The sequence below is a fragment of the Stegodyphus dumicola genome, chromosome 10 (genome assembly GCF_044657685.1).
Source record: "Stegodyphus dumicola isolate Sdum_Otavi_A_Nest chromosome 10, ASM4465768v1".
NCBI classification, from domain to species: Eukaryota; Metazoa; Arthropoda; class Arachnida; order Araneae; family Eresidae; genus Stegodyphus; species Stegodyphus dumicola.
In genome coordinates, this window is record NC_140777.1 from 84,315,250 (window position 1) to 84,332,370 (window position 17,121).

Below are 17,121 nucleotides of genomic sequence, written 5' to 3' on the forward strand. Positions count from 1 at the left end.
GTTAGTTAATATAAATACAGCAATTTCAAGATGTAAAGAAAGTAGAGTTGATTCTACAGTAGCAGCAAAATCAGTGCTGATGAAAGTATCCGATTCTACTGAAATTAAATTTCCTGTTTTATCCTTACCTACACTTTTTGGTGCTATTTATAAATGGTTAACATTTCCCAATTTCTTTCACGCAGCTGTAAGAAAAAGTGAAAGATTATCTGAGGCTTAGAAGTTACAATATTTAAAGGGGGATGTTCAAAAGATACTACAGTTGCTTTCTATTACTGACAGTTGCATTCGTCAAGGCAACGAGTGGTAGAGGTTCCTAATGTCATCCTTCGACACATTCTGCCAGGCATTTATCTGTTGTCGCTACAGAGCTGCGATATTTTGTGGTACCTGAATCTGGTGGCATACCATGTCCTAGACATTCTCGATTGGTGAAAGGTCTGGTGACCTTGCTGGCCAAGGAAGAGTATCAACCGCACGGAGACAGTCCAAAGATATGTGAGCAGTATGTGGCCTGGCATTATCTTGTTGGAAAATGGCCCCAGGATGACGTGCCATGAAAGGTAATGCAACCGGCCACAGGATAGCATCAACATATTGTTCAGCTGTTAAATATGTACAGAGGATGACTAAAGATGACTTGCCGTCATAAATAGTGCCCTACACCATCTCACCAGGGGTTATGGCTATATGCCCTTGTAAAAGAAAGGCTGATTGGGACCACTGGCCCCATCCTTTCCAGACATGAACACGGTGGTCATCTGCTTCAAAAGTGAAGTGGGATTCATCCCTGAAAACTATATGATGCTAGTCTATAAGCATCGTATAGTGTTGAGTCTATAGGCATTGTATTATATGATCTATGATCATTATGGTTATTATGATTATGACTGACTGCGACACCACTCCAGACGACTCCGCCGATGTTGTGGGAAAGGCAAGCGTCTGTGTTGTTCAGAGGCCAATATTTAGAGTAAAGAAGCCATCGTAGGGCAACACACTTTATTTACATGAATATAAATAAAAAGATCACACAGCAAATCATATTGACCATCACACAGCATATATTTTCTCACCATCTCTATATGCTCTAATGACAGATGTGTCAGGAGAAAGCTGTGCCAGCATAATTAATACGCATGTGCTTAAGGAAAAAAAAGTTTGCTCGCCTCTACCCAACACACCCCTCCTGCGAGCAACATTTTTTCAATACAAAAATGAAATACAAACAATGGATATCACATTACATTAACCCATTAATGAGCCCGTCCCTCGGAATGATATGCTTTGAAAATGGTCGCGCTGTCAGTCAACAAACCCCTCCAAAAAAAAAAAAAAATCGCTTTCGTTTTTTGAAATCTCTCTAAGATGGCCCAGCCTACAGCAGTATGTTTGCTTCCCCTTAGTGTGATGGGTAAGCCATAAAATTGCCTCCCCGCTATTGAATGGCAAGAAGTACTTGTTGCGTTTAGTTTCGTCTCTCCTCTTTCTTTGTACTTGTAGCTTGTAGACTTGTTTCTTTTAATATGTGACGTCCGAATTTTCTGAAATCTTTTTAGAATTTTAGCTTCCAAGCTTGTAAATTTTCAATTATTTGACATGTTTTATTGGGCAGTATTTTAAGAAAGATCATTATTTATTTTGTTACACAATTTTTTTACTATTTACTTATCTATTTTGTTTAGTTTTAGTAGGCCAATTTATTTTGGGAAATTAAATTTTAATCCATTCTTTTACCGACTCAGTTTTCATCACATTATAAGTCCATATATATTTACGATGAGAGTACAATATTTACCAGGAATTTTTGGAAAATTTGGCATACATATTTATATTTTAGTGTTGAATTTTTTCCACAAGTTGTTCGTTAACAGTTGAGCTCATCCTTGTAAATGCTTGATCTTTTCAGCATGGAATCGGCCAGCAATAATCTTTCTAATGTTTTTCGGGATTTTATAGCAATTTCTAGAATTTTGGCTATTATACAGTTGCTACTAATATGGAATTTAAAACCAAAAATGTATTCCTTCATTGATTTGAGAGAGCGCATTTCAAATTTAAACGGAAGTTTAAACGAATTTGATACAATCTTACCACAGACTAGAAAGAATTATTTCTCTGTGTTGGATGGATTTTCTCACTTTTCCGCATTTTATACATTAAATGCATAAAGCAGACAAGTACAAAAATCCCTTTTAATTCTTCAGTTAAATGAATTGTAAAATATATATATATTTAACTTTCAAAATGTATTTGCTCATTTATGCATAAATTTAAAATCGTGGGACTTCCACTTACAAATTATATGACTAAATTGCAGTATTTAAGCTAATAACTGAAATTATAGTACTGAAATGACATAGAATATAAGAATAATTATAGTCAATTTAAATAAATTTCTATTCTATTGTGGTCTATTTAAATAAATTTCTATTTTCATTTAAAATTTGTCATTATTAGCACCTCCCACAGTTTTATGCAATCATAGAATTTTCTGAATTCTATTAGGTCCTTAACATAATTTCAAGACCTAATAGAAAAGTGATAATATGGAAAGACTATGTCTTAAGTACGAATAGCCAAGTATTTGTAATTAAATAATTAAATAAAAATAAATATTGAATACCAGCCACTTTTTTTTATTTATTTTTAGTCATATAACAAAAGATAAACAAGAATACTATTACATCTAAGAATTATTTAGTAAATTATTTTGCTAATTTTATATGAATGAGGAAACACGGTAAAAATGCTTTAATGATTGAATTAACCGTTAAAAATCAAACAAACCAAAATACCTTTTCCCAAAAACTTTGTAAAATGTTTTGATTAAATATGATTTGAATGAGTTTTCCACTTCTGTTTTGAGTGATATAAATTATTATTAGTAATAATTTTTATATTATAACTTAGCAGAATATCGTTTACCGTTAAAAATTATATCTAAAAGAATTAAATTTTGTAAAAGAATAAAAAATATAATTAACTGTTTTTGTCCTTTATGCATCTGTTGATATAAAAATAGAATCTGGCTAGGGAATTTACGACTTATATGTGAACTAAAAATTGGTATCTTGACAAAACTTGTCAGAATATAAAAAGCGTATATTCTGTGATATTAGTGTATTAATCATACTTCTGTATACGTAAATGCAGTTTATAATTACAAGCATAAGTATCATAATGGATTTTATTAAAACGACGAAAACTGAATGCATGATCCTAGCACTATAAAACTATGGCTCTTTATCCCGTTAAGTATTGCTTGGGTCGTAACCAACTCGAGTTTTATTTTTGAAATATTATTCCAAATAAAACAGAAAGCGTTAAACGATATGCATTTTAAACAGTTTTACATTTTTATATGCATAGAAACGTTAAGTAGCTTTAAATTATACTTCATTTCTGAAACTTCTGCGGAACTATTTTTAGAACAGATCAAGGACTTTAAAGAACAAGTACATTTTAGTAATATGCAACATTAATGATATAATTCAAATTTTACTGAACAGCTGTACGATTTGTAACTGGCACTGGAAGAAGCAAAATTTATCTCATGATCCAATCTTCATTTAATGAATTAGTAGGGAATGATACAGGGTGAGCTGCTGGTATGTTAGTTACATATGAAAGCTAAACTACTTTTTTCCCCCACCGACAGTGAGGCAGCCAATCCAGTGGGGCTGTTAGCATAGGAATTTTGCTATTTGCTTGTACAAAAACTGTACTTAAAGCTTTTGTATACTGAATACAGCTCCCGCGAAAAGTGCTGTTTTCTATCTTATTTGTTTTAGATTTCAGATTAAAGGAAAATAATCAGTTCTGTTTCTCAGAGACGGGATTCCTGCCTGCTTGTTTTTCGTGGTTTTCTACATGTGTAACCCAGTTTATACGAAGGCTCATAGCTCTCGTATGCTTTGTTATATTTACATAACCCTAATCCTCATACTACAACTATCACACTAAATTAGGGTAGAAGATTTCGAAACAAGATTTTAAATAAGACTCCGGATCCCCACTTGGCAGAGCATCTAAAATCGCTAAGCACAGCTAGCTCAACACGGGTTCAAATCCTGGCCAACGAGCTGGTTGCATGGAAGTTTTCTTGGCTTTTTTTACAAGTGGAACGAGAATATAAGTCAGATTCTCTTAGAAAGTTTCCTTCCTCTTGGGCAGATAAACAATTGCGTGCTTCGTCGTAATCCAAATACATTAAACCCGTCTGTATTGACAACTGTCATTTTATCTTTATAAAGAAATATTAAGGTAAAAACATGTAAATATCAAATTTGCTTTAGACTGCAAATATTTTTAAGCAATTAACATTTTAAGCAGCAGAGCTTTTTAAGAGACTCGTGAACAACTGAAAATTGCAGCCCACCTGGTATAGTGGTTAGCGTCGCTGACTGCCATGGTATTGTATGGTACTGCCGTTGTAAATGTATGCGAGCCGGAAGTCATCTCGAGAGGTTAATGGTAGAGCAACAACAACTGAAAATTAAGAAAAAAGAACCTAAAATCAGTATAAAACTCTACTGATTACTAAAGCATTCTAGCAAAACCTTTCCATCGGGCGATAAATTCTACTCATATAAGAACAGTTGTATTTTTATAGTATTTATCAAGTTAAATTTATGAGAACGTACTCAAAGTTTGGTTTTTCAAAGCCTTCAAGAATCATCAGAATGGTGATAAGATCATTAAGTGTGGGAGAGGCAAAAAAATGTTTTGAATGAAATAATTGTTGCAAAATGCACAAAGTATAAGTAGTTATATAAATAATCAAAAATATGCGAAATTTCTTCTGATGACCTCTTTTAAACAGCATAATATTTCTGCAAAGGATAAGCTATCAAGTTCAAATTTTGTAAACATATTGACTGTCGATGACAATACAATATGGTAAAACAAATTTCTTAAAATTCCATTAAAATTTTATTAAAAAAACATTGACACGATTTTTGCACATATTTTCATTTGCAAGACAAACTACAAATGTCAAAACTTTAATGTTTTCACTGATGTAAGATATTCTTTTAATTGAAATTTGTATATTTTTAACATAACTTCTGATTTTTGAGGGAAAAGTCAGAAAATGTTTTAAATTATTTGAGGCATTTATTGGAAGTAGAAAAAAAAAAAATTTATTCATTTTTGAAAAATGATTTTTCAATTGAAAATTTTCATTGAAAATAAGTTATTAAGATTAAGAAGATAAAAATTAAAAAAGTTTTATAACACAAGCTTTTGTTCAAAACTTATAAAATTCTTAATAAGCCAAAGGCAAAAAGTAATTTATGGCATATTTTAATGTAATGGGAACAAGAGATTAATTAAACTTCTTTACAGTATTCAATTTATATGCAATTTATATCAAGGATTTTAAAAGTGTAGACACTTAAATAACGAAATCAAACGGTCGATTTCCAATGTCAAAAATATATATAGGATGCAACTTTTTTTTATTATTCATGATATAAATTTGTAAATGAATTTTGTAAAGAATATTATTTAATTAAAAAAAAAGTTTACAAGCAGAAGCATTTGAAACGTAATAATTGTGGAGCGAATATTTCCACCCAGGGTGGTTGACAGATGGCACTAGTTGTCCTACAGCGGTTCTACGAGTAAGTAGCGTCAGTTCGCAGACACTTAAGTGTGACAGTAATGGCACAACCTCTAGAAAAGTGGTCTTGCATAGAGGTGCGAATCGTAAGTCGATTCTTGCAGGCCAAGAATGTGGCTGCATCCGAAATTCACAGACATATTATTACAAAACAATGAGTAGACAACAGGTAGCGAAATGGTGTCATTCTTATCAAGCGGGCAGGAGCATGTGGAAAACCGCAATATTTGAGTGAGGGGCTGTCCAAGTTCTTGAAGGACGAATATCAACATGGCACGTGCTGTAGAAATCATCCAAAGGGATCGACAAGTAACTGTGCGTGAGATTGCCTCAGAGTTGGACCTGAGTTATGGTAACGTTCAGCGTATCGTAACTCATGAGTTGCGATATTCCAAAGTTTGTGCCTGCTGGGTTCCACGTGCGTTGTACGCGGAGCATAAGGCCACTCGAATGATGTGCAGCCTCACATTTCTTCAGCGATACCATTCAGACGGCCAACACTTCATTGATCGCATCATTGCCGGTAATGAAACATGGCTTCATCACTTCACCCCCACATCCAAAAGAGCCACAATGGAGTGGATACATGCTGGATCACCGACGAGGAAGAGGTTTAAGGTCACACCCTCTGCCGGTAAAGTGATGGCAACCGTTTTCTGGGATACAACTGGTGTTATCCTAATCGAGTATTTGGAGTGTGGCCATACCATTAAGGCTGATCGTTATTGTGCCACCTTAACGAAATTATGTAAAGCCATCCGACGCAAATGGCCTGGATTACTGAGCAAAGGCGTCATTCTTCTGCATGACAATGCCAGGCCCCATACAGCTTGTCAAACTCAAGAATTGCTGCAAAAGTTCAAGTGGGAGGTCTGGAATCACCCCCCATACAACCCCGATTTGGCTCCAAGTGACTATTTCATTTTTCTGGCATTGAAGCGATACTTATCCGGAACACGGTTCACCTCAGACAATGCAGTGAAAACAGCTGCCGAGAAATGGCTCAATGAGCAGGGCCCCGATTACTACCAGGACAAGTTGGTCGAACGTTCTGACAAATGCCAAAACAGGTTTAGCGACTATGTGGAAAAGTGAAGGCCAGATGTGTCTCTTGATTCCCATTTGTATCTTGTTTCTGTTGTTAATAAATCCTTTTTATTTGCCTTGTAAACTTTTTTTTTGCTTCACCCCTCGTGTGTGTTCATGTATTCGCATATATATACATACGAACGTATACGTGTGTTTACACACATATAAATACACAGACATGCACATGACGTGCATACATATATTCCTGAATCCCTTCCAATAGCAGAACAATAGCTAAATTACTTTTCTTTTTTTAATTTATTAATCTTTTGAGTTATAAATAAAAGCTTATTCTATAAAAAATCTCCTTTTTGTATTAAAAAAATTTTTTTTTATTTTTTTAAACAGAAATTCTTATTTCTTCGTCCATAACTTTCTAACTGGTAACAAATTTCTTATTACTTTAGAACCAGTGTAAGGTCGCCGTTATCATAAAACATCAAGAGTAATTAATCGTAAAACTTCCCGTGCTATTGAGGGTCATTCATTAACTATTGTCATCAGGGTTGGAGGGATGCTTTTCCCCTTAGGCACTTGGGGATGAAAGTGAGACAAAAATCCAGGCTATCCATTTTTGACGTTTCTTTTAAGTCTAACGAAAAGACGGGTCAATCCGTTTTCAAGGAGATATTTATATTGGCAATATTGCGGGAGAAACCGTTAAGGAGCTCGCATAAAAGAACGAGAAAATCCGGGTCAAACCGTTAAAGGGTTAAGAAATGGAGGAAATTATTCTCAATGTATAGATTAATTTTTCTTCACTGACATTCTTAGTAAGAAAATCTGCAATCATATTATCAGTTTGTGAATATTCCAACTTAATGATATTGTCCTTTATTAAGTCCTTCATAAAATGGAAACGTAAGTTCATGTGTCTGGATTTCGTCAAAGATCTGGCACAGTTGATCCACTGGATGGCAGCTTGACTGTCTGTATTCAAAAATTGTTTACATTTTAATTCTGATAATAAATTTACAGTTCAAATAATATCCTTACAAATTTCAGAAATAGAAAATAATTCTGCTTCACAAGTAGACAGACTAACACTTCTCTGCTTACGATATTTCCAAGAAATCAATGAATCACCTAGTAAAATAGTACCACCAGAAAATGACTTAACATTTTCTGCATTTCCCCAGCTAGCATCAGCATATACATTTAAAACTCCAAAATCATTGCTATAGAAAGGTTTTTTTATTTTTGTACCTTTTGAATACCTTAATACCCTTTTAGCCAAAAGATAATGCTTTTTTTTCTGGTACATGATTAAATTGGGACAAATAAGTTGTTACAAATGATATATCAGGATGCGTCCTATTCGCTAAATATAAAAGTTCCCCAATTAATTCCTGATACAAAATTGCATCAATTTTTTCATTTGTACATGAAAAACCTTTATCTGCCTCTTTAACTATTGCCGTTTTTACTGCTTTACAATTTTCCATATTGTGTTTAGTCAATAAAGATTCAATATATTCTGTTTGAGACAAACGTATACCATTTTCAAGTTTTTCTATTTGCATTCCCAAAAATTTTGAATTAGTATTTTCATGTAACTCAAATACATTTTTAATTCTAGAAATAGTATTTTCAAGCATATCATTATTATTACAGAATACAGCTAAATCATCAACATACAAACATAATATAAAAATGTTTTTGGTATCATTATAAATGAATATACAATTATCAGATGCTAATTGTACCAATCCAAGTTTTTCTAATTCCATTTTTATTTTCATATACCAATTTCTACCTGATTGAGGCAACCCATAAATGCGTTTCTTTAATTTACATACTTTTTTTTCTCCAGTCAGTTTTTCATAACCAGATGGAGGTGTCATATGCACATCCTCATTTAAGTCACTGTACAGTATGTTGTTTTTACATCATAAAATTTAACAGTCAAATTTAATTTAGCTGAAAGTTCAAGCAATAATCTAAAACATTCAATTTAACTACTGATGAATATGATTTGGTATAATCCTTATTTTTTATTTGATTAAACCTAGCCGCTACTAATTGCGCTTTATATTTTAATTCCCCAGAGTCTCCTTCCTTCAAAGTATACACCCACTTACTTTTTACTAATTTTCTTTTTTCAGGCCTCTGTACTATTTCCCACACTTCGTATTTATGTAATGAATCTAATTCATTTTCCATTGCCGATTTCCAGTCATACCAATTAGCACTTTGTTTTGTTTCTGAAAAATCATTCGGAACATTACCGATTATATTTGATGCTAGTTGTTTTGATTTGCGCCTCTTGAATCCGATCGTCTTAATGGCATTTCATTTCCATATTTATTACTTTTTTTCATAGTTATCAGATGTTTGCACTTTATTCCCCTTGTCATCACCCCCGCTACAACCGCTCATGTCGGCAATTTCGAAATTCGATGAGTCATCATATTCGCTTGCTTGAGTATTTTCCTTAACAACCAATTCGAGGTGTGGTTTTTCACTTTTTGTTGATCTACTTTGTTTTCCTTCCACAGAATTCCTTTTAATTCTTCAATATCCCAAGTTTCTATGGTTTTAGTTTTCCTGATATAATTACTACTTTTTAAAGATTCGTTAAATTTAACTGACCGTTCTTCAATTATTTTGTTACTTGCTATATCATTAATATGATATTCTTTTCTTTCTCTGGCATATCCTAACATTATCCCTCTTTTCCCTGGTATGTCAAATTTGTTTTGCATTACTTTTGGAATGTGGAAGTATCATACACATCCAAACTTTTTTAGATAGTTTAACCCATTAACTGCCAAAACTACAAGGAATGTTTCTTTTCTCATGAAAATAATAACAAATATTAAATTAAGCATTTATAACATAAATTTACACTGAAAATTAAAAAAATGCTCTTACCTGTGGAAAACGCGAGCGTTGCGTTCGCACAACGTCAGCGGAATAAGACTATGGATGTTTAGTGAGTAGGATTGTACTCGTGTGATGTTTCTTTTGAGTGGAGTGCAGGATTATTTTTTACCTGTATAACGTTTTATAAATCTACAAATCACTTTACTTGTAATTAATTTAATATTAAAATATACATTGTATTTCTTTTACAAATACATATTATTTCAGTTGAAAGATTCAAGCATGAAAAGCTTGATTACAATCATGATGTAAAGCTACATTACATACTTTGCATCTATAAACAGTCTGGCTGTGGTACTCTTTACAACAAAGTCTTTTGTTATCAATGGACTTTACGATAAAATGTCTACCATCTCCATGCAATGGTTTTGAATGCTGAATTTACTAGTTCTTCCTGTTGCTGATCTATTTCTTGCTGATTTTACACTCTTAATAGGAGTTTGCAAAAGGAATAATGCATTCTCGCATCTGAAATCTAAAAGAGTATATTTCCAGTAGTAAAAAGTGGTGATATTTAGTAAGTTACGATACGGTCTCACCTCATATAATTTATCAATATTGTCAATTTGACTATTGTCAAATGCAAATTCTGCTTCATATTCCTGTACTGCAAACATGATATCAATTCTCGTACAACAGAAACGGAAATGTCCTTATCAAGAGACCAATACATTTTTTCTTGAGGTAAAGAATGATATCCTGTAAGTAATAATATTCCAATAAATCTTCTCATATAGGCTCCAGATGCAATAAATTCTGGGTGCTTTTTTTTTTACGCTGAGCGTATATATTTGTCTGTTCAACGAGAAGAGAGTAAATGTCTAAACCAAAACAAAAATCTGTGTACTAGTTTTACCTTGTATTTTGTCTTTTATAATTCCTCTTCTATCTCTTTCTTCATGTTCTTTCTGAGACATAACTAACAGTTCCTTTTTATCCACTTCAAGATTTCCATCTTCTGCTTTTTAAACTTTTTAGTATGACTACAACTGCTTTTAGAAGGCTGAAACTTACTTCTTACGTGAATTTCAACTTCCCTAGCAGTATCATTTTGTAAAATATCATTATCATTATTTAAAACATCGCCATTCCTTTCTTCGTCACTAGATTCTGCAATTTCTGGGGGAACAACAACAATATCAGTTTCATTCTGGTCATTATTAACATTAATATCATCTGTTTCTTCATCAAAAAATCTTTAAAGGGCTTCTTCTAATGTAAGATACCTCGTTCTAGGCATTTTTAAACAACCAAATTTGTGAACCAGAACATTGAAATAAATGATTGAAAAAGGAGAGTGACTACCCGTTTCCTGCTGACATTGCGTCAGTGCAACACCTGTTTTCCCATCCTTCCCAACACAAATATAAACATCTGACTGATGTAATGTTCTGATAAACGGTGACCTTGACTAAAAATAGATCACTCATAAAGACGGCGATTCTTTCGTTAAATATTTTCAGCAAAAATACCCGGTCGAAAATTTTGCTTAAAGTATGAGATTAATTATTATAAGCAAAATGATCGTTGAAGGCAAATATTTTTTTACAGAAATAATCTTCATAATATTCCGTACACAAAATCATCTGCTGGTATAAAATATTCTTAGGTGTTATATTTATATACGCATTTATTTTGACCGTTGCGTCAACGCAACACAAGCGGCTAATGGGTTAATTTGGGTTTATTACCGGTCCATATTTCTAAGGGAATTTTTTCTTTTCCTGTCCAGGGTGTTAATTTTGATACTTGAGTACTAAAATTAATTGCTTCTGCCCAGAATTTTACCGGAAGCTCACTCTCATGTAGTAATGTCCTAGCTCTTTCCAAAAGAACTCTGTTTGCCTGTCCAGCTTTCCCGTTACTCTCACTGTTATATGGAATTGTTTTTTCATGAAAAATACCTGAATCAGCAAGATAATTATCTAATTGTTCATTTACAAATTCTAAATCATTGTCTGTTCTCAAATTCTTTTACCAGTTAAATTTTCATACTTGGCTTTAAATTTAGAAAATGCGTCAAATACTTCACTTTTACTTTTAAGAAAATAAGTAAAATGCATTACAGAAAAATCATTCACTAAGATCATAAAATATTTAGACCCATCAATTGATTCGGTTTGAACAGGGCCACAGAGATCCGAATGAATTAATTCTAAAATTTTCTGAACTCTGATTAATATCAATATTTGGATGACTTTTTCTAGTTATTTTACTTATGTCATAAATTTCACACTTAAAATCATTTACATCATTAATATCAATGTATTCTTTCATTTTAAGCATATATTTTGGATTTAAATGGCCTCAGCATTGGTCCCATTAGGTCGTTTCCCGTTCGTTGAATTGTGTGTAGACTCTTCCTAGCTGAGTATTTCGAGTACTTCATCAATTGTTTTTTCACGCTGAGTTTTTACAATTTTCCTAATTCGAGAGAATTTACCACAAAGTCCACAGACTGTGTAAAACACCAGTTCCCGAGGAGATACATCTAGTCGTAGCGATTATTATTTTGTTGCTGTTCCTCTCGCTCTTGCAATATAATCATTAGCCGACTCATACAATTTCATTTCTAAATTTTTTAACTCATTACCAGCATCTGTTTTTCGATCTTCGGCTTGTCCCGTAAATGTTTACTTTATTTTCTCCCAAAGAATTTTTGCATTCTCTTCTGTGGAGAATTGAAGCGCCTGTTGATACGATAGTGAAAGTTTTATGTACGCTACGGCGTCAGCATTTTTCTCATTCCACAATTTTTCATCTTTCTAAGTTTTCTGGTTTCACAGTCGAAATTACCGAGTCAAGTCTTTTCAGTGATAAGGCAGCTTTAATTTTCAATGTCCAAATAAAATAGTTCTCACCAGTTAATTCGGGAACGTTCCACTTCTCCATTTCTGGCTTTCACTAAGATAGTTTCAGTTTCAACTTGGTATTTTATATCCAATTCTTCTTGATATAACCACGGAGCTGCTACCATTTGTTGTTCAGAGGCCAATATTTAGAGTAAAGAAGCCATCGTAGGACAACACACTTTGTTTAGATGAATAACGAATAAAAAGATCACACAGCAAATCATATTGACCAACACACAGCATATATTTTCTCACCATCTTCGTAGGCTCAAATGTCAGATGTGTCGGGAGAAGAGACAGCTGCGCTGGCATAATTAATATGCATGCGCTTAAGAAAAAAAAGTTCGCTCGCCTGTACCCAACAGTCTTAAAGGCCTCTGTGAGTGTAACCCCACTTCAGACAGGCACTATGAGATGGTGGACGGTACCACAGGAGGTATAGACGTGCCTGTAATGTGTTGAATAGTCGGCAATGATACCATTGGGGCGGTTCCGGGCCTGGCGAACAATCATCCTATCTTGCCTCGCATTTGTGCTCCTTGGCCTTCCAGAGTCCTCATTTCATCGGAAATTTCCTTGTAGCAACCATTGCTGCTAACATCTTTTGCACAGCAGTGTCTGTATGTGGTGTTGAATGTAGACTACTACTTAACTAGATACTTTCAAGTAACAAAATCAATATTACATATGCCTGATACTTACTGGCTCAAAACTATATCTAGTGCATTGCATTGCAACCTAATATAAAGATAAATAAAATATTTCACTTACCCAAAAAATAGCATGAGGCTTCAGAGACAATTTCCTTTCTTAATTTTACTTGATTTAATTACTTAGTATTAACTGGATTAAACACACAATATTAATATCATAGCAGACAAAAATATAAAAACTGCACTGTTCTGTAAAAATAGAAAGCAAAGCTAAATCTAAATTTAAATTCATCATTCACTTTTCTTGTTGGAAATATCTCAGCATTTCATACACGACAATTTTTTTCCAAAAGAGTGTATTTCGGAAAATTCAGATACAAACGTTTCTTTACCTACCTCTAAAACAAAGATTTCACCTCTGAAAACCCAATCTTTGCCACATCTAGAATTATGTTCGGCTTTATTGCTAGCAAATTTGTTGCATGCAAGTCTTAAGAGAGTTTCATTTACCAGTTAAACACATCATAGCTTGGATGGATTCAACAATAATGCTGGCATGGCTATCTTCTGAATGTTATTGCTAGCAGTCATTTGTCGTAAATAAAGTGTCCAAGATTCAGACGATGATTACTCAAGCGAAATGGTGTCATGTTTCGGCAATTGATAATATGGCAGACATAGGTACGAGAGGTATCTTACCTTCTCAACTAACAAATTTTAATAAATGGTTCCTGTCTGGTTAAGCAAACCTATAGATGAAATAGATAACTTTCAATTTCTAGAAACACTCTATCTTCCTGAAATTGCCATGAAAGAAGAAAAGAAGTAGTTTAATATCAGTGTTTTAGGAGTTCAAGAAATTACTGTATTTTAAAATATTCGTTGTGGTCCAAATTACTTTGAGTCTTTACCTACTGTATAAGATTTGTGAATAACTGTTCCCATCCTAAGAAGAAATCGTTAGCTTTCCTAACTACGGAAGAACTCAAGAAAGCAAAAATCAAAGTTCTAAAAATTATTTAAATTCCAGGAAGAAATTTCGCAATTGCTTAGATCACTTCCATTGAAAACGAGTAATAAGATCCTGTGCTTAAATCCATTTCTGGACAAAGAAGGTGTTTTACGTTTCAATGGTCATTAAAGAATAATATTCCGGAAAATGAAAAACATCCAATTTTTCTTCCTAAAAACCATTTCATCAACAAACTGATCATTAAACATTTTCACCTAAAATATATACATGCTGCACCTCAGTTATTGATATGTGTTCTGAGGCAAAGCTTCTGGTTGATATCTGCTCGATCTTCCATTCGAAAAGTCCGCAACGAGTGTGTTATCTACCGCAGGTATAGAGCCAAACTTGCCACTCAAGTCATGTCCGATTTACCTGTCTCGCATGTTATATATACTAGACCATTTTATTGTATTGGTGTGTATTTCACTGGACCTTTTATGATCAAACATCGAAATGAACGCGGCCAAAGGTCTGCGTATGCACTTTTGTATGCTTTTCAATGCATACTATCCTTTTAGAAGTCTTTGAAGATATCTTTCTTTAAATGCATTCTTAGAATCCCTGAAACGATTCATTGCAAGAAGATGTAGACTAGTAGAGATTTTTAGTGATTGTGACACTAATTTTGGAGCTAATAGAGAGATCCAGAAGTGTTTTTCAAAATATGAACGAAATGAATCAGTTCGAGCTTATGTTGCCTCTGAAAGTATAAAATGGATCTTCAATCTTCCAGCAGCCCCTCATTTTGGCAGTTTTGGGGAATCAGCTGTCAAGTCAATGAAACATCCCCTTCATCGAAGTGTAGGATCTGCAATACTAACATATCCAGAGTTCACTACACTCATCACTTAGGTTGAGTCATGCTTGAACTCACATCTGTGACAGCAACGTCTGAGGATCTTACAGACTTTGAAGTTCTCGCACCGAACCACTTTCTGTTGGTTAATCATTTGTCATAACAGCCATTGCTTGTAAATAATCATACCATTCTACATCAGTAGGGAAATATTTGGAAACCAGAAAGTGTAGATACATTGTACCATTATTATTTTTTCTTCTGTTATTTTTGTTCTTAGATGGTTATTAAATTTTATATTCATTAGCTGATAAAGAAGTTAATTTTGTTATATTGTTTGATATAAAAGGAAAAATAATCTGTTCGGTTAGTACAAATTCGAAACACTTTTTTTTGTACATATTAGACGTTCTTTTGTGGAGCCGCATTTGCGAAAACCGGTATATTTTTGTATTGTTCCCATGCAACTTTAGCCCAGTTTATGAAATTTACGACATATTCTGTACTTAGAATTCGCAAATGTATGTCCTCAAAAATATTAACCATAATTTTGACATTATGGTTAATAAAACCATAACTTTTATTAACCAAACCACTTTCTGATTGGAGCTCCAGTTTCTACTTTACCAGAGCTTATCTTCTATAGAGAAAGATTGCAATTAGGTCAATCCATCCTACAACATTTCTGGAAGAGGTTATCAAGAGAATACCTTTCCCAACTGCAACAATGTCCTAAGTCTCAAAGACCAAAAAGAGACTTTCAGGTCAGCGATCTTGTTTTACTTAAAGAAGAAAACGTTCCACAACTGTTTTGGCATATGGGAAGAGTCATTAGACTCTATTCTGAAAGTGACAATGTGCAATTTGTACTGTGTGGTAACAGTACAAGCTGCACATGGAGAACTCACTGTCGTTAAGCTTTGTTCGTTATTAAACCTTGAAACAAACTTATATGCTGTTTGATACAAATTATTAATTTATATAGACTCTTGAGTTTGATTTGATTAGCAGCTTAAAAAATTTTTGCATTCTATTATGTTTAAAAAGTTTGTGCTTAAAACTGTAATTAATTGAAACCGTTTCAATGGTGGGTGGGATGTTTAGGCCATTCAAAACCAGATGGCAACCACAGGCAGATGCAAATTAACTTGCTCAAGCTTATGGTGAGAGTAGAAAAAGATTGTCTGTTGCCTTGCTGATCTTCTTTTAGTTTCATTATTCGTTAAATATGTTTTCATGAATACAGTTCACTTAAAATTTTACTTATTTACATACGTTCTACAAAATCAATTAAACATAGAAAATTAAATTTCAGTCATAATTTCTTTTCGTCATAATTTTAATGTACAAGCATGTAACATAGTATTTTTTGGGGGAAATATTTTATTGCTTTAAAAAGAAAAATTAAGTTACTGTTTCCAGTCTTGGAATCTTGATGTTCTTTATTTTATCAAGTAAATATCTTATATAAAATTCAATTATATACATCTTTTTAGAAAATGATTGAATAGCTAAATATATCATATTTGGTGTATTATAAACTCATACTTTCATTTTAAGAAATGAATCTGATTAGGTGGGCACTTTCTGACTTGTAGTGCTTTTCATGGGGAAACAAATGCAAGTGAAAAATTGTTTTACTCTAATATTGGAGGAGTTAAAACATCAAGAATCAGAGTAATATTCATAAATTTGCAGGACTATTTTCTGAGGTTTAAATATCGAACCTAGGCAAACTATCTCTGAAACGATTCATTGCAAATTTATGACTGTTATGCTGATTTTTAATGCTTTAACTCCTCCAATAATCATTATTCGGTTTGTTATTTTAACTCAAGTGTGATTTCTTCTAATTAATCATGTAATCAAAAATGCTCAAGCATATTATTGATAAACACAGCAGTTTTACAATGAGAGACTAAATTTTTACTTCTTAGATAATTTTAAATAGAAAATGGAAAAAATTGCAGATTTGTTGAGTCATTGTTCTAGAAAGTTTGTATACAAATTTTTAATTCATTGCTATTGTGCTATAGCAAAATCAGATTCAACAACAGAACTCCATCGTTTAGGGGCTTTTTGTGTTCATCATTTTAAAGGAATGACTGCTATAATAAGTAATCTTTTAATGAGCCATTGACTTTATCAGAGCATGAGACAAAGTGAAAAAGGTGCAGTTTTCAAAATGGCTTATTCTGATTTTT

General features: G+C 33.1%; 1 protein-coding gene across 10 annotated transcripts in view; it reads left to right on the forward strand.

The window, feature by feature from the left end:
• The window catches only part of polybromo (protein), a 174,135-nt gene that overhangs the window by 27,455 nt on the left and 129,559 nt on the right, over positions 1–17,121 (forward strand). The gene's annotated exons all lie outside the window — the stretch shown is intronic.